Source organism: Zophobas morio, unplaced genomic scaffold (assembly GCF_036711695.1).
Source record: "Zophobas morio isolate AGI-343-1 ecotype UQ-CSIRO unplaced genomic scaffold, CSIRO_AGI_Zmor_V1 ptg000002l, whole genome shotgun sequence".
Lineage (NCBI taxonomy): Eukaryota > Metazoa > Arthropoda > Insecta > Coleoptera > Tenebrionidae > Zophobas > Zophobas morio.
The window spans coordinates 17,196,467-17,212,219 of NW_026972107.1; the positions used below are offsets into that span (position 1 = coordinate 17,196,467).

Sequence of the window (15,753 nt, forward strand, 5' to 3'; positions counted from 1 at the left end):
ATTCAGTAAGGGTTCTGCTTTTGTCTCTTTATACATAAACAAATTAGATAGTATTACAATTTTTGGTAGAAAATTTAAGTTTGTTATCTGTGTGTTTATCAAAGAAGGAAGTTTCGTGTTATTCTTCGGAATTCATCTGGAATCTTACGGTTTTTTTATCAAATACGTTTTTTGGCAGTTAGACAAGTAATGCCAAACACTAAGTTTAATTGTTCATGTTTTGTACTTCCCGACTGTACTAAGTACTTTCCCGTTTTGTCGACGTTTCATGATCTTAAGAGTACGAAAAAATAGGTTTATTGCCCATATAATCTCCGAAACTCCCAAACCGATTGTTGTAAGATTTTGTATGTATTGTATCATTAGGAATATCGTGTAGATGATAAAGTGTAATTTTTGCAATAGTATAAAGTTATTTAAATTTCATAAAATAACATACCGCTCCACCTGTAGTTTATGAATCCATGTTGAGTTTTTATCCTAGGCATCTAAATGTTTGGAAAAAATCTAAATTGTATAACTACATTTTACAATTTAACTTTGAAATTGGAAAGCCCATGCTTTGAAATCTTGCAAACGTTTCACGCATTCATATTTTTTAGAATACTTTATAGAAGGTGACTCAAAAAATGAATGAATGAGGCGAGATGGTTTATGGCCAATGCTATTTTCCCGCAAATGTAAGGATACAGTACGTACTGTTATTGATAATATTACACTCCACTTATTCAAATTGATATGCTTACGTGTCCTTGCTAAAATTTTGATGACGTTATCAAAATGTTTATATAGAAAATCTCACTAGAATCAAGTGCATATGTTACAATTTTTGTCTGTACTTTAACAATCCACATGTATGTGTCTTAATTTTAGCTCATGGGACTCATCATCAAAAAAAATTCTCAAAGTTTCCTTATTAATTCCATAATCTCAAATATTGTGATGTGTTTTACCATGAACTTATACGGAAAGGTCCGTTTTAAATTCAACATTATTGATTTTATAAAAAAAAAAACAAAACACTCTCGTCGGAAAGAATAATTTTGTTGCGCTGCGAGTGCCATTAGCGTTACTTAAAAGTTACATCGATTGGGTTTCTCAGCATATAGGATTAAGGTATTATCTGATATTTCTTTCCATATTCTTTCCAAACCAAAAATTGCAAAATCCTAACCTGACTTAAATACGAATCACTAAAATACTTAATAATGTCTGTGCGTATTTGCTAACAGATTTTAAGATCGTTAATTACATACCCATATCATTTGATTTATTGCTGTAAATTACAGATGAGGGTTGAGCACATTTTTTTGTCTATTTTTCATTTCATGTGAACTTTCTTGTTCATTAATTTTCTTGTATGTTGCGATTCTTTTTTTGCCTCTTATTTAATTTTTGGAGCTTTATTTAAAGTTCTGCTTAGTTTTTAAGACTTTTACTAAGTGTCTAGACTAAACTTGTGAACTAAAATCATCGATTTTTTTGGTCTTAATATGATTAACATTTAATAGAGAGACCAATAATGGTGTAATTTTGTGATCCGATCCAAGTGATGATTTTGGGTAGCGTTGCGTAACTCGCATTATCACTACGTCGGAACTCAAACTGGATCACATTTTATTTTTTGTTTTAGACCACTTGTAAATCGAGAATTCGTCATCTGCTTAATATTGTTTCTTATTACTTAATTTCTAGAAAACTATTATCTAAAGTGGTAATAGAGAATGAACTTAAGTTTAAGCTGCATTTTCCAAATCCATTTATTTCAAAACTCGATTATTATTCATAAGGTGGTAAAGCCAATTGGTTAATTAATTAATTGCTTCAATAATTAATATACTGATTCCCAAAGTTTGGAAGTGGGTTGTTTGTTTCGTAACTTCTCCTTTTTTAAGTGGTTCTGTTCTCCATCTTGAATTGTTGAATCAAACCGGCGTGGAACAATGGATTATCGAAGAATACATTCTGCTGTCAGACGTTAGTGAGAAACAGAAAATTATTAGTTTGAAGATTTATAATTTGTAAATAAGGTAGGTGGACGACATTTTAGTCAAGCAAAATTAATATTCAAAAACTCATGATTATTTTAAACAATCAATTAACTTCACATCACGTACAAAGGGCAATATTCTGCCATGTATTTTCAAAACTCATGCTACTCTTTGTAGTATTGACTTTCATAGCCATCTGTAGAAAAATATTATAACTATAAATTTTTTGCTCATTAAGCTGGTCACGTTTTCTCTAAATGATGAAAGGTACACTAAGGATTTCATAATTAGAAAGATGAATGATGTAGGTGTAACGATTTTAGTAAGGATTGTGGACAAACTTACGTACAGTCACAAGTTTAAGCCACGTTCTCCCACTCGCCTTGAAACCTTGGGTTTAAATTATATATTTGTAAATAGGAGTTCGATCACCATTACCGTTGTACATAGATTTATGAGACGAATACGTTGAGAATCAACACCAAATTCACATATTTTAATAGCAATAATTATTATGGGCTTAAAAAAGCCTTCGAAAAATTTGCAAACCAAAAGTAAAAAATTGCGATGAAATAAATTATTAAATTAGATAATCAAAACTCAAGCATTACCAGAATAAAACCAAGGATTATAATTCCTGTCCCGCTCCTCATAGAAAATACCCCCAGTTTTCACCAGAATAAAGTGTTGCGTCAGTTATTCAATAGTACCACCTGCAGGACTCACTGTTACCAGAAATAAAGTGAGGCGAATTTCCCACTTTTCGAATTAAAGAAAATGTTGAAAATTAGGATAAAGTGCGGCCTTAGATCTAAATGGCCACACTAATTAAGTTCGAGAACCAACCACTCTTCCCTAACTGTTGTTCGATATATGTGTATTCTATTGTAAATAATTGTGATAGGCAAATAATTTTAATGGGAAATTGTAAATCGACTACAATTGGGTGTCCTGTTGGGATAATTCGATAAACAACGAGAAGACAATTCATTTCAGCACACGTTTTGCTAAAGTTCATGAGCAAGTGTGTCAACAATGTTTTGAGTCAAATCCACCCTCAGGGATCTTTAACATCTCACTGGTTTTCTTTGTGAACCCTCCTGAATGTTGAGTCGACTGCAGCTTTTGCAGAGTAGCAAAATTGTAATGTTTTAGAATTTTTGTCAATTTTCTGGTCGGGATTGTAGTGGCCACTGTGGTCATAAATATCAAATTTCTCTTTTACAAAATTTAATTATATTATCACCGTAGCAGGTGAACTGTTTGTTTCTAATTTAGATTAAAATGTGTGTTCAATAAAGAAGGATGACCGATTTTGTCGATCGGTAGACTTTCTTTTTGCGGACTTTGCCGCTAATCCTTTTGGGACTTATAAAACATTAGTGTTTAAAAGACAGTGAGTGCGCCTCTCGAGCAGCGAAAAGAAGTTTCAAAGGTAAGAGAATTCCCAGTTTTCTGCGTTGTGCGATTAGCATTTCTCCGATAAACGACCTTGAAAAATTCACGTAACCAATTTAATGCAATTTAATTTAATTTAATTTTAAAACAAATCTTATTATTCTGATTTGCTCATGCGCCAGCTTTGCTAGGCTGGTTTCAAGTGCTTTCCTCAGGTATTTAAAAATTATAACAATACTGTCATAAAGTGATTGTACGCTTGGAAGGATATACAGAACTCGACACAGGTAGCAGCTTTGCAGCTTAATTAATAAAGTTGTTCTAGTAGCAGTCTCCGCCTTTTTGAATGATCCTCGTACAGCACAAACGATTCTCGTAGCACAGCGGAGATTCACACAACAACGAATTTATGTTTTAAATGTTACGGTAGTATTATTTTGCTGGTAAGTTGATATGTACATAAATGAAAATTTCTCTGTAGTTGAGAATTAATGAAACGTTTCACTCACTTTTTTATTCTTTTCATGGTAATTTTTCTCAGCAATTGACTACCAGTATGAGGGTTCTAAAAAGTTCACGTATCGCGTTTTTTCTCAGAGACACTCGTCACATTTAATTAAAGCAAAGTTTTGTGTATATCCCGAGATAACTCATATATGTGCACGAAAGAGCAGGATAACTCTGTGCTCTCTCCTCGCACTTCATTACAGAGCTTGAGCTGGCGACTGTGGCCGGGAATAGGCAACTATAAAGCTCGGAAAGCTTCAGGAAAGCACAAAAGCTCATGTAGGCCTCCTGTATCTCGCCTCGCCTTAGCTCCAGACAACTTTAGTGCTGATTTATGAAAAACATTGGCCCTATATTGTTCACAAGATAATAGCCGCGATGCTTCACTCTAATGGAAAGATACCTTTGACAAAAATACCCGGATTCGACAAACTCCAGAGGTCATTAACAAAACTGACGTATATATCTGATATGTGTCGGACCGTGCTCTCGTGCGTCTACAAAGTTTTAACGGGACCCGGCACCTCCACCAAAGTAGTTCCAACCACTCCGAATTTTATTTAAATTATTTATGATATTCCGTAACTTTACAGGAGAATCATGAAGATAACTGTTTTATTCGTCCCGATAAAAGTAACGCCGCTCTTTCTGAAACAACAAAATTTATGCAGCCGTTTTAAAAATGTATTAAAAATTTGTTTATATCTCTACATACGATATACGTTATCGAAATATCCCGAATCTAAGATAATAATCCAGCGGACCGGCGTAGTGACGCCTTCCGACCCGGCGCCAAGGGGCGTCGGTCGTCACAGTTATACGGATCAGTCTAGCGAAAGCGCTGCGCTTAATACCATATCGCGTCGAGCTTGTGTAAAAAACAATTTAAATTCCACAAACAATCCCGTAAAATTTGTGAAACTGTAGAAAAACGAGATCACGATGTGAGTATGTCAGTAGTTGTTGCATCCGTAGTAAAAACCCAAAGTGTCCTCACTTCGAAACTACAAAAAAAATTAGATAAATCGCTTATGGATATTCAATTTCGGTCGATGGGTACAAAAAATGTCGAAAATAATTTCGACCCGTTTGATGAATTTTTGCGCGGCGCGAGGAATTTCTAGTGACTGTAAACAACTTTTGTATGGTTTTTCGCAGGATGCGAAGATGTAATTTCTTGATAGATTATACATTCTCGACAACAATGGACTATGCGGTAATAATTTAGCCATTATAAAAACATCAAAGCTGTTTTAGACGCGCTTGAGGAATATTAATGAATTACACAAAAAAGCAAATAGGTGCGTAATTTCGACGGTTAAATGAAGTGGAAACTGAGGAGGGAGGAGAAAATGTACTGAAATTTTAATTTTTTGTTCGTGACCGATTTGTTTTTCTGATTCGTTCTAATTCGATTTCTTCAGTCCACTGAGTCTATGAAGCAGCCGTGCCGTATATTGCATTTTTATTGCAGGAAATGAGAGTTAGGGAACTCCGCTCTTAAGTGCGAATATTAAAGCAACAAAAGTGTCGCGCTTCTTTATTCGACGGCGAAAGAAAGCGGTCCGTGTGTTCCGACAATTGCTGGAATTGATTGAATTTTGTTTGATTTTGCTGTGTTGTTTGCGTAAAGCGGTTTAAACTTTGGACTTGCTGGCAGCTAATTGAGGAGGAGATTGGCAGTTTGGACGTTTCGGTGATAATGGGCGGAAAATCATCGGGATAATTTCGCAGGGTGACGGCAAATGGATGGATGTTAAGGAGTATTGGAGTAATTCCTACTTGGACATGTAAATTTAGAGAGTCATTTAAAGTTTGAAGGATTCCGCTGTTGATAAGTCGAGCTAATCACGAACATTCAAATTCAACCGGTAAACTTTACCAGTTGTGTTGATGGGGTCGGACGGGTGAATTAGAAGTTCTCTGAAGTGGTAAGAAAAGGAAAGATGGCTGGAACAGTCAGAATATCAAGCCGGAATGTGTGTGCCGCGATTGCTAATGGGGGTCAGATATGTAGCCTAAACTCCAACTTTTCGCAACTTGAACATACATTTTTAACCAACTACGAATGGTTCGCCGCTTTCAGTTCCACCAGATGTAACTCTAAGTAATAGCCACGAATGAGCTGACCGTTAATAATTAAATCGCTGTTTTTCCTTCATTTGGCCTCCAAATATTAAATTAAACTCTCTTCAGACCAACTATTTAACCAAATTTGTTGAACTCTTTTACGGATTTGCTTCGTCACACAGCAAACGAACCTTTTCTTTGCTTTCTTAATAATTCATCCCGCATCGATCCATCATTGTGACTCCACCTACCACATATTCTATTTAAAACAAAAAATTCGATAACAGGCTGACGGACTCCCCTCGAAAAACGGTCCACTCATTTTCATATCAATGTAAATAAGACAAAAGCAAAATTGTGTTAGACGAAAAGACTAGAAAAAATTACCTCCGCACAAAGTCGTTCCAAAGCGATTTTTTTCCAAACTCGTACCTCGCATTAAGGAAAAGGGATATAATCAGAGCCCGTCAGAGAACATTTACCCAAAATGATGAGATAAAGCAGGAAAATTCAAGTCAGGAATGACACAGGAAATACATTTCTGACAGATCTCTCACTTCGTACTTTACGCTTTGCCAGAAGAACACATGATAATTTTCGCTCTTTCAGCAAAACCCACCGTCTACGCCAGACATTAACAGTTGATCATAGTTTACGCTTAACCCCCAAAACAAACATTTTGCGTAATCCTCTTTAGGGTCAACCGGGCTTTGTCTTTTTAAGGTTGACTTTGTTTGCAGAACAATAAAGATATTTTTTGTAGACGAGGTCTTATTAGAACGTTATTTTTTACTCGTAAGCAAAGATTGGACCGTCATTATGATAGCGCTGTTTCCACAACATTCTACAAAAAAGAGGCTGTCTCGAAAGGATGTGAGAAATGTGTTTATGCTTTTATGAGCCCAAATTTCTGTTACACCTAATATGCAAAGTTCTAGAATGAGGGCATACATTGTGCAAGTTTTATGCGTTCATATAATAGTGCACAGTTTAAAATAGAACGTTTTTTGCTGGGCCTGCACTTCTTACGCTGTTTTTAATATTTTATGAAATAAAATTTTTATGTAAAAAGAACACGCAAGATCAAAAGCTACACTTGATTCGTGATGGCAACTAACATCACACGGTGTATGAATTTCTCATTAAAGTTCTAAACAGTTAAATGTACTTTGGAAAACATTGCGGGAATTCTAATATCGAGTGTTCTTTTGTAGACTTCATGAATTTGAAGCAGAGTAAACTGCTAGAAATTCTCATGTGATACAGTTTGAAACTAGATTTATCTTTAGGGATGGTATTATCCAGTTGAGTAACTTGACGTGTTGAGTATCCTAATGATCTAACTAAAACTATTTATACATTTTACAAATATTAGTATAATTAGTATACTGTTTCCAGGGAAAAGAGATTAAAATGAATTTTCAGCATAGATATAGACTTGTTTTAAATAAATTTTCAAAATATTGTATACCGAAAAATCAACAAAAAAAAAACACGATCAAAGACAGCCGTAAAAATTTCAAATTGACGTTAATGTGACAACAGGAAAACTCTGTCAAAGACAAATTTTCAAAAATCCACCCCTGTCTTTTTTCGTGTTAATAAAAATGAAATAATAGGAGTAATTAATAAAATCAACTTTTTGTTTCATTTTTGTTTTAATTTTATTAATTTTTTAATAGAAACAGTAAAATAACTAGTTTACATAGGTAACTTGATTTAATTATGCAAATATTGGCATTCGTTTTGACAACCACGACCTTTGTCTCCCTGCTAATATATTTAATTTTTTATTTGTTAGAAAAAGCACGTTATTTTTGGTAGGCATCGATTTTTCGAAATGTCGATGCTTTCGGATAGCCGTTAAATTATTTAATCCAAGATGACGATCGCTGTTTGTTAAAAAAATGGTGTCGTGGGGATAATAACTTGTTGGAGTCATTGTTCGTAACAGTGTAACTGACCATAAATATTTAGTAAATCTATTTAAGATCAAACATTACAAAAGTAAATTATAACGAAAATACGTCGTCAAATTGGCATCCGATGACAATTTAAATTATCAAATCCACAATAACCTTCTTAGTATTTTTTGTTTTTGTGGCATTAAGAAATCTTTAACACGAAGTAAAATATTGCTAGCAAAATTAAATTAAACTTTGAGACACTTAATAAATAGTGGAGGAAATACATTTTCAAGGAAACAAAAAAAATAAAGCCAGTTTTGCTTGAATGTTAAGAATATAAATCATGCGTAATTTATATTTTGCGTAGATCTTTTTCGGGGCATAAATGGTGGATGTTACCGTTCTTTATATTTAACACAACGAAGAGTGTCATTTATACTTTTTACACAAAAAATACGACGAGAGAAACGTTGCTATATTTCGTGTAGTCACGATTTCATGGACATTCATACCGAGCATGCCTTAGTGTGATTGCAGCTATTTATAACACTTTGTATCGTGGAGTTCTTCAAATTAAAACGCAGAATTACTTGCTTATTAATCGTCCTGTTGGATGAAAGTTAGCGCTGTTTAATAACTATCCAAGCCAATATCCAGTACATTTTGATATTTTATTCAAAGTTATGGATCGGAGAAGTCACTCTCATTTTACGACGATGTTGGAACGTTAAAGTTGTGCGCAACTATCAATACTTGTCACTGCAAAATTAATCAGCCATCGTGAAAATATACCCAGCTAACACAAAAATGAAACTAGTCCAGAGTAATTGGAAGATAGTTTGTCCTGAGACGTGATATTGGAATGTTAAATAATTGTATCAACAAATAAAATTTATGTTGAGTACTTTACATTTTCAAGTGAATAATTTTATTACAACAGCCGTAGATCAGATTCCTTTTTAATGGTAATTTCTCAGCGAGTTTTTTCTGTTACATTGTTCCATTGAATCGATCGCAAAATGCTGATTTGCAATCTTGCGCCTTAAGTTTCATAATTTGAAGCAGTAGCTTAAAATGAAAGGCAAAATGACACATTTTGATTAATTACTTCTTTTCAAGAAACACTCGATCTTTGAAAGTTGTGGTCCTCGAATCACTCCTTTTACTTTCAGACTGGTCATTGATTACATTATTAGCTGTCAAAATTAGTACATTAATAATGCTTTATCATTTTATAAACAACTCCTAATTGATTTTATTCTGCAAGTTGCTTGTTCAAACACTGAACTGTAATTGGGTAAAAACAAGGCTAAGTTGTGTTAGTTAGCGATTACTAGGACGAAATGGAGTGTCAGGCATTTTACAAAATTTGATAAAGGGAGAATAAATTGATCAAACTGATCGTGTAATTTAATTTTACAATGAAAATCTCTCCATTAACACTGCGTTAAAAATAAATGCTGAAATTCTCAAACAGAACCTTGTCCCAAACCTTAACGTTTTATTACGCCATAAAGACGACTGTTCTTTTATGTGGGATGCCCAGTGTTGATGTTAAAGGTCCTTAAGTTGCCACCACAAAAATTTAATTAAAGTAAAATTTACATTTCAGCTAAAATTTATAGCGGCACGCGGCAATAATTCTTATTGTTGAAGAACTTTATAGAACTGTTAATTACCCGTATGAACTAACACTATAATATCACTACTCGGTAGTTACTCGGTTATTGGTGTGTCCATCAAATCGCAGTAAATTTAATACTTATTCAGTCTGCAATATACTCGTATCTAATATTAAATTGGTATAAAAAAAACAAATATATTTTTAATTATTACACAAAAATTTTCATATCGAGTTTTTAGTCATCTTTTGGAATCTTGTAGGTTTAAACGTGTTCGTTTTGTTTTGAAGAAAAACAGCGACAAAGTGTTTACAAATAAAAGTCTGCTGCACTACGGACATTGTGGTTACATACACATTGCGTAAAATGACAAAGATTAAATTTTAATTAAAATTTTAATTTTTAATTTCCTTGATATTGACCTATTTGATCTGTGTTACTATCATGTGAAATATGCTTTTCAATTATTTGGATATCCATAAATCATTAATTCCAGGCGGATTGATTCGTTTTGTAGTTGTCAAGAAAATATGTTATTAGCGTAAAATTATTTTTTCATAGTTATTGGTTGCGTGATCGGGACTTGAAGTCGTGAAGCTTGACTTATTAAATTATTCAGATCCGATGTGTTTCCATATTACAGTATACAATAAAGAATGCAGTATATATACATTTAATCTATTTAACAGAAAAGATTGTGTTTATTGATAGGGATAACGATAGGTGGTAAAAGTTTGATTTAAAGATATGTTGAATACTTTATGTAGTATGTTGAAACTGTTATAGCGGCAGTCACACCAGGGCCCCTGGCCTCAAGCTCTTCAAGTTTATGCAATTTTTTGGCGCTCAACAAACACAAACAGCTGTATACAAAACAATAGCACAACAAAGTTTATTCACTATTTTTTTGGTAAATATGATTTTAAAAAACAAAAATTTTTTTAGTCGAAAAACAAAAATATATTCTAAAAAATAAAAAAGGGGTGGTTCTTTTCAACAAAAACTTTACTTTGAAATTGGATTTAACTTTTAAACAATTTTGAGTCACTTGACATAGAACACGTGCATACAAAATTCTACAGTTGCCGCGAAAAAATTTCAGACGTCAATGTCATTCAGTCGTCAGATAGTGTAAAGCAACCTTTAGATGTTTCTAACCTAAATATTTGACAGTCATTTTTAACTTTTACATTTGACACTTACATGAATGTAGCTGTAGCGCATCTGTAGCGTAAGCTGGAATTTTGAAAGTTTGACATTCCAGCTGTCCGAAATAATGACAATAAAGCATAGACTACATTAAAATTTTTGACATGACAGAAAAGTGATGTTTGAAATTTTTTGTCGGAAACTGTATTTAACAGTTTAGACATGTTCTCGTAAGTCGTATTAGCGTAGTATAATTAAATATTCAAGAATTTGCAGAGTATTTGTCTTTTTTTGATACAATGCAACGTTTTTATATGCGTATTTTGTGTATGAGTTACCATTTTTTAGACCTTTTAAAAAATTAAATACGATAGTTTACACACAGTTTCTACATTTAAGGAACCTTCTTTATCTTTAAATCAAAACAAATACCGGATGCATTTTAAGGCGTATTTTTTAGAAAGGTTTTTTGATTTTTAATTAAACTAATTCTTAATAGTTCGAGGTGGAGTAATTTCTTAGATAAATTTAACTTAATAAGAATAGAAAAGATTGCTTTAAGACAGGTGACGTATATATTATAATATAGTTACTGTTATTATCGGCACGTGGAATAAAATCTCACTGCTGCAATCGCTCATTTGCAGTAAGATGTGTTTTACGCCGAGTAGTGGAGATGTTTTGATCTGGTCCACAAGGACGTCGACAGTGCGTCTCACTAGGAGTGTTTCCGGCTGCTAATACTACTTCAAATAATAACACTCAATACCTTTTTTAATTTTTCAACCACAAGACCACATTATATTGATATAGTCCAAAAGGCAAATACATTTGTAATCAAAGTATGGCACTGAGTCCGGACCTTGGTTATTACACACCGTATTAAGCACATATCATTCTCAAATATTTGTTTGTTTATTGTCAAAGCACAGATGTTTTAAAGTTTCGATTACTTAGGAGTTTCACCTGTGTTTAATTTAGCGAGCAGACTTTGAATGCTGTCTATTTAAAACAGTAATTTCAGTTAATTTCAAGTTAAATACGAACGCCTTGCTTGTCGTCTGGTCTAATCACAACTAAATCAAAGTTCTACCAGCCTTCAATATTGCGTAATGCAAGTTGGTAATGAAAGTTTAATTATCGCTTGATCATATGTGAAGGACATTATGCAAGCAGCCAACAATCTTGTGTAAATAGTAAGCAATCTTGCAAGTAGATTAAAATTTCAGTTCCATCTTGTTGAGGACTCAGTAAGGTGACTAGGCTTTAATAATGAGAATTAATTTTCAGATAAGTCGTTCCAGGCCCATTGTATCTAAATGAAATTCTAAAATTTAGCTGACGAAAAATAACAAGGTCCAAGGAGATTCCTTAAGCCATGTCAAAAACGAGATTGGCCTTAATTTCAGTATGGTGGAGGGGTTTGTGAAAAATCACGTTGTCGGAAATTACATTTCTTGTCTGTTTGAATAATGCAATCTGTTAACGCAGCACCGTGACATCAAGGGTGAGAAGATTAAATCAAAATTTAACAACCACCTTATAAAGCGGTGAAGACGTTTATGAATATAGACTGCCTCGTAATGACGACAGTGTTATCAAAATTAGTCTAATCATGGCTCGAAAACCACGTTCAGCACAGTTTGATTAAAATTGTTCGGATTCGGGTGTACGCAACAATAAATCGCGTCATAGATTCCCCTTGGTGCAATCAATAATTTGGCTCCTGCAACTTTTCCACGTGTTTACCTATTATTGAATTAGTTCAGAAGAGGGCACATTTACTGCCAACATAATCCAATAATTTTGTCCGTGGGGAGACCAATTTAATTTCGTCACGGTTGGCGACTTATTTAAACAAAAAATTATCGACACAACAACACAACACACTTACTGAGATTAATAAATCATGACAGAATAATGAATGGCATTTAAATAATTATGTGTTAATTTCGTAAATCGGGTGAAATGTTAAGGTTATTGAACACATAAATAATTCCGGCTCGTTGTTTAGTCATGCATTCCCATTTACCAGTTGACGCAGCGTAGACGTGGGAATTTTTCTTTTTAACCCAAGTTTTATGAAACGCTGGAAGCTGAAATTAGGGCGAGCAAAAACTTTGGTAATTTAAAAAGCCATAAAAAGTACAATTAATCTAAGCATCTCTCCTAAATTATTTACTAGTTATACAAAACGGGAATCCGAAGTTGTTTGACAAAAAGTGACGTGAATTACACGTGGTTCCATCAGAAACTCCACTGAGGGAGCAAATTACCAGGAAGGGGAGGAGGAACGCGTATCTTTTTGTTTGGAAGATGAATAGCAGTAAATCTTAGCCACTAGACATGAAGGATGACTTGAACTCTCGAAGGGAGAAATGTGACGTGAGGTGGGAGTAAGAGGAAGATATTAGCCTGATTATATCTCTTATTCTTCTCTTCACAACTTCAGCGAATATATTTGATGATCGGCACAAAGTTCGAAGTTGTATTTCTATCTGTTTATAATAAAAAGTACTTTTCGTGTTTTTTTCGGGGTGTTCTCTTTAATTTGGCCCATTAAGACACATGAAGCTGTCGCTATTAAATTTGGCTTATCTACGGGGACTTTTTCAAGTTTACTGACTTGTAGGCCTTTTAATTCCATTCGCAAAACATGCTAAAGAAAAACTGGTAGCCAGGGATTACTAAGGAGAAGGAATAATTTTCTGCGATTCCCAGAGAAAACAAACAAATGGAACGACGATAATACCATTTCCTGTTTGAAATCACAAGCGATGGAATTGCAACGTTCAAGGGAATGCCTGTATCATTTACATAATTCGATGAAATATTTTTTCGTTCGTATACACCCTCAGCATCACAAGTGCAACTCTTTTACGGTTAGTATCGTGCAACTGTGTAGTGACCAGCGATTTTAGATAACGATCTTTATAGAACCATTTAGAGAGAAGGCTATTTTCTATGAAGATTTCTGGACTATCAGATTTAATCGTTTCTTGTTACAAGAAGGATTTTTATGTGCACCGAGAATTTTCCCTTCGTGTTTTCCGAAAGAAATACTTAAAATTCCGTTCACGCTATTGCTATAATGAAATCCACGTCGCACTTAACTCGAACTTTTATGTAAGTAAATACAACCGGAACTCACTAATGAGAGTGAATATGCAAAATAAGAGCATTTCTCCTACCTACTGTTTCTCTCGTATTTACACTTCTTTCGAAATTTAATTTAACACCACGTTGAATTTTAACATCCAATATTTCAGATGACAGTTTGGCTAATTTTAAAAATACATTTCACGGCTTTCTGAGCTTATCCACTGTTCTCGTCTTAAACTGATTACTTGTTCGAATTATTTATTTTAATCTGAGGGATTTTGAATAAATGGCCTCCAGTGAAAACTGTGCTTTGATAAACTGTGCGTGTCAAGGCGAATTACTGGGGTGAACTGCTCTAATTAGTCGAGTTTTAATTACATAATATGAGAAAACACAGTGCGCATATGGTTAAGGTGTTATCTAAAGCACTTGTTCATTTAGTTTATACCAGAGATATGTCAAGCCGGTAGCAGAATGCGCTGTTAAAATTTTTTCATTAGCGAAAAGAAAAATTACTAAGAGAAAAATTTGTAAAATGTGAGGGGATGAGCAGAGATAAATAAAGCAGACAATCTGTCTTTGTTGAGAGAGAATCAAAGTAAAGTAATGTACTGTGACAACAGAGCTACTGACCCTTGCTAGACATGATGTAGCTCCAGTCTTCTCTTGTCACACCATTATCAGACATTAGCCGCAAATGATAAGCTGTTGAACTTTACTCGTTCATCTTTCTCCGGTTCTTGACGAATTATGGCCGGATCTTCCTTTCTATTTATTTTATTCCGCACAACTACCCTTAATAATTATTAAAACCCGACATTTCCTTAATTGTTATGTTAATGCAGACTGAAACAATGCCAGAAATAAATTTCGCTTTTTATTGCTGCATGGCACCACCGAGCTAATAATTTACTAATTGCGGTGGCACTTGAATGTCGTAGCATATTTAACCGGAAAAAAATTGAGGCGAAACAAAGGACTTTGGCAAAATGGCGTCTTGACAAATACCACCGACTTGGAATAATGATCGATAAGTTCGTTCCTGAAGGAGCTGGCGAGGTAAAACTCGCTGCCATTAATCGACCATTAGATTCGCATCACTGCCGATGCAGATCGCTACGACTTCTTTGCCAATACAAAATATTTCCAGCAATTTAAAAGAAACTAAATTTAATTAAACTCTTTCAAGATTAAAGGTCTGCTCTCGGGGAGATTTAATCTTGGAAGAATTGCAAAATGTGTTTTTTGTTGTACGCTAACCTCGGACTAACATTAATAAGAGATTCAAGGAAATGTGTCTTCGTGGAGGATATAATTTAATTTCCATTACAACAAATTCTTTTCCGGAAACTTGCACATCCGCTCAAGATTTTTTTTACACGAACTTTGTGGAGAAACAATTTGAAAACGAAATAAATGTTTTACATTCTGGGGACGATAAAATTTACGACGGGATTACCATGTAGAAGTTTATCTATTCAACTGACCATAAATTGCAATTCCCTCGACTTGGAGATAGCCCTTCAAATATATCGCAATTTAACGGCCTAAACAGAGTAATTTGAACATGTCAATACACCATAATGTATAATTTAACCCTTACCTAAATACGATCACTTTTGTTTCACAAATATTATACAGACCATTCTATGATGATTGGGAAATATTTGTACTGAAATGTTACAGCGGAACGCTGCGTTAAAACGTTGAGATTAACTAGATTTTTGTTCGTTATATTTAGGTTCTAGTTCCCTTGCAACTACGACCGAATGTATGGATCAAACTGGCTTTAGTTTGTACTAGAAAATTACCAGCACTGAAATCCTAAACGTCAGCAGTTAAAGTAGATTTATATATGTAATCTATATTTACAAATGATAGACCATTACCACGTAAATACATTCCCGTTTCACGTTGTAATTGGAACTGATACGTAACAGTTAGATAATTTGTGATTAAATACGAAACTCTATTTTGTCTTCTTTTTTTTTGGGAATGATTTTCCGT

General features: G+C 34.0%; 1 protein-coding gene across 1 annotated transcript in view; it reads left to right on the top strand.

Moving 5' to 3' along the window:
- The first annotated feature begins 4,771 nt into the window (after nucleotides 1-4,771).
- The window catches only part of LOC135121063 (leucine-rich repeat-containing protein 24-like), a 52,504-nt gene continuing 41,522 nt past the window's right edge, over nucleotides 4,772-15,753 (top strand). Inside the window, exon 1 of the mRNA XM_064045408.1 lies at nucleotides 4,772-4,840. The gene's annotated coding sequence lies outside the window, so the exon portion shown is untranslated. The remainder of the gene's footprint in view (nucleotides 4,841-15,753) is intronic.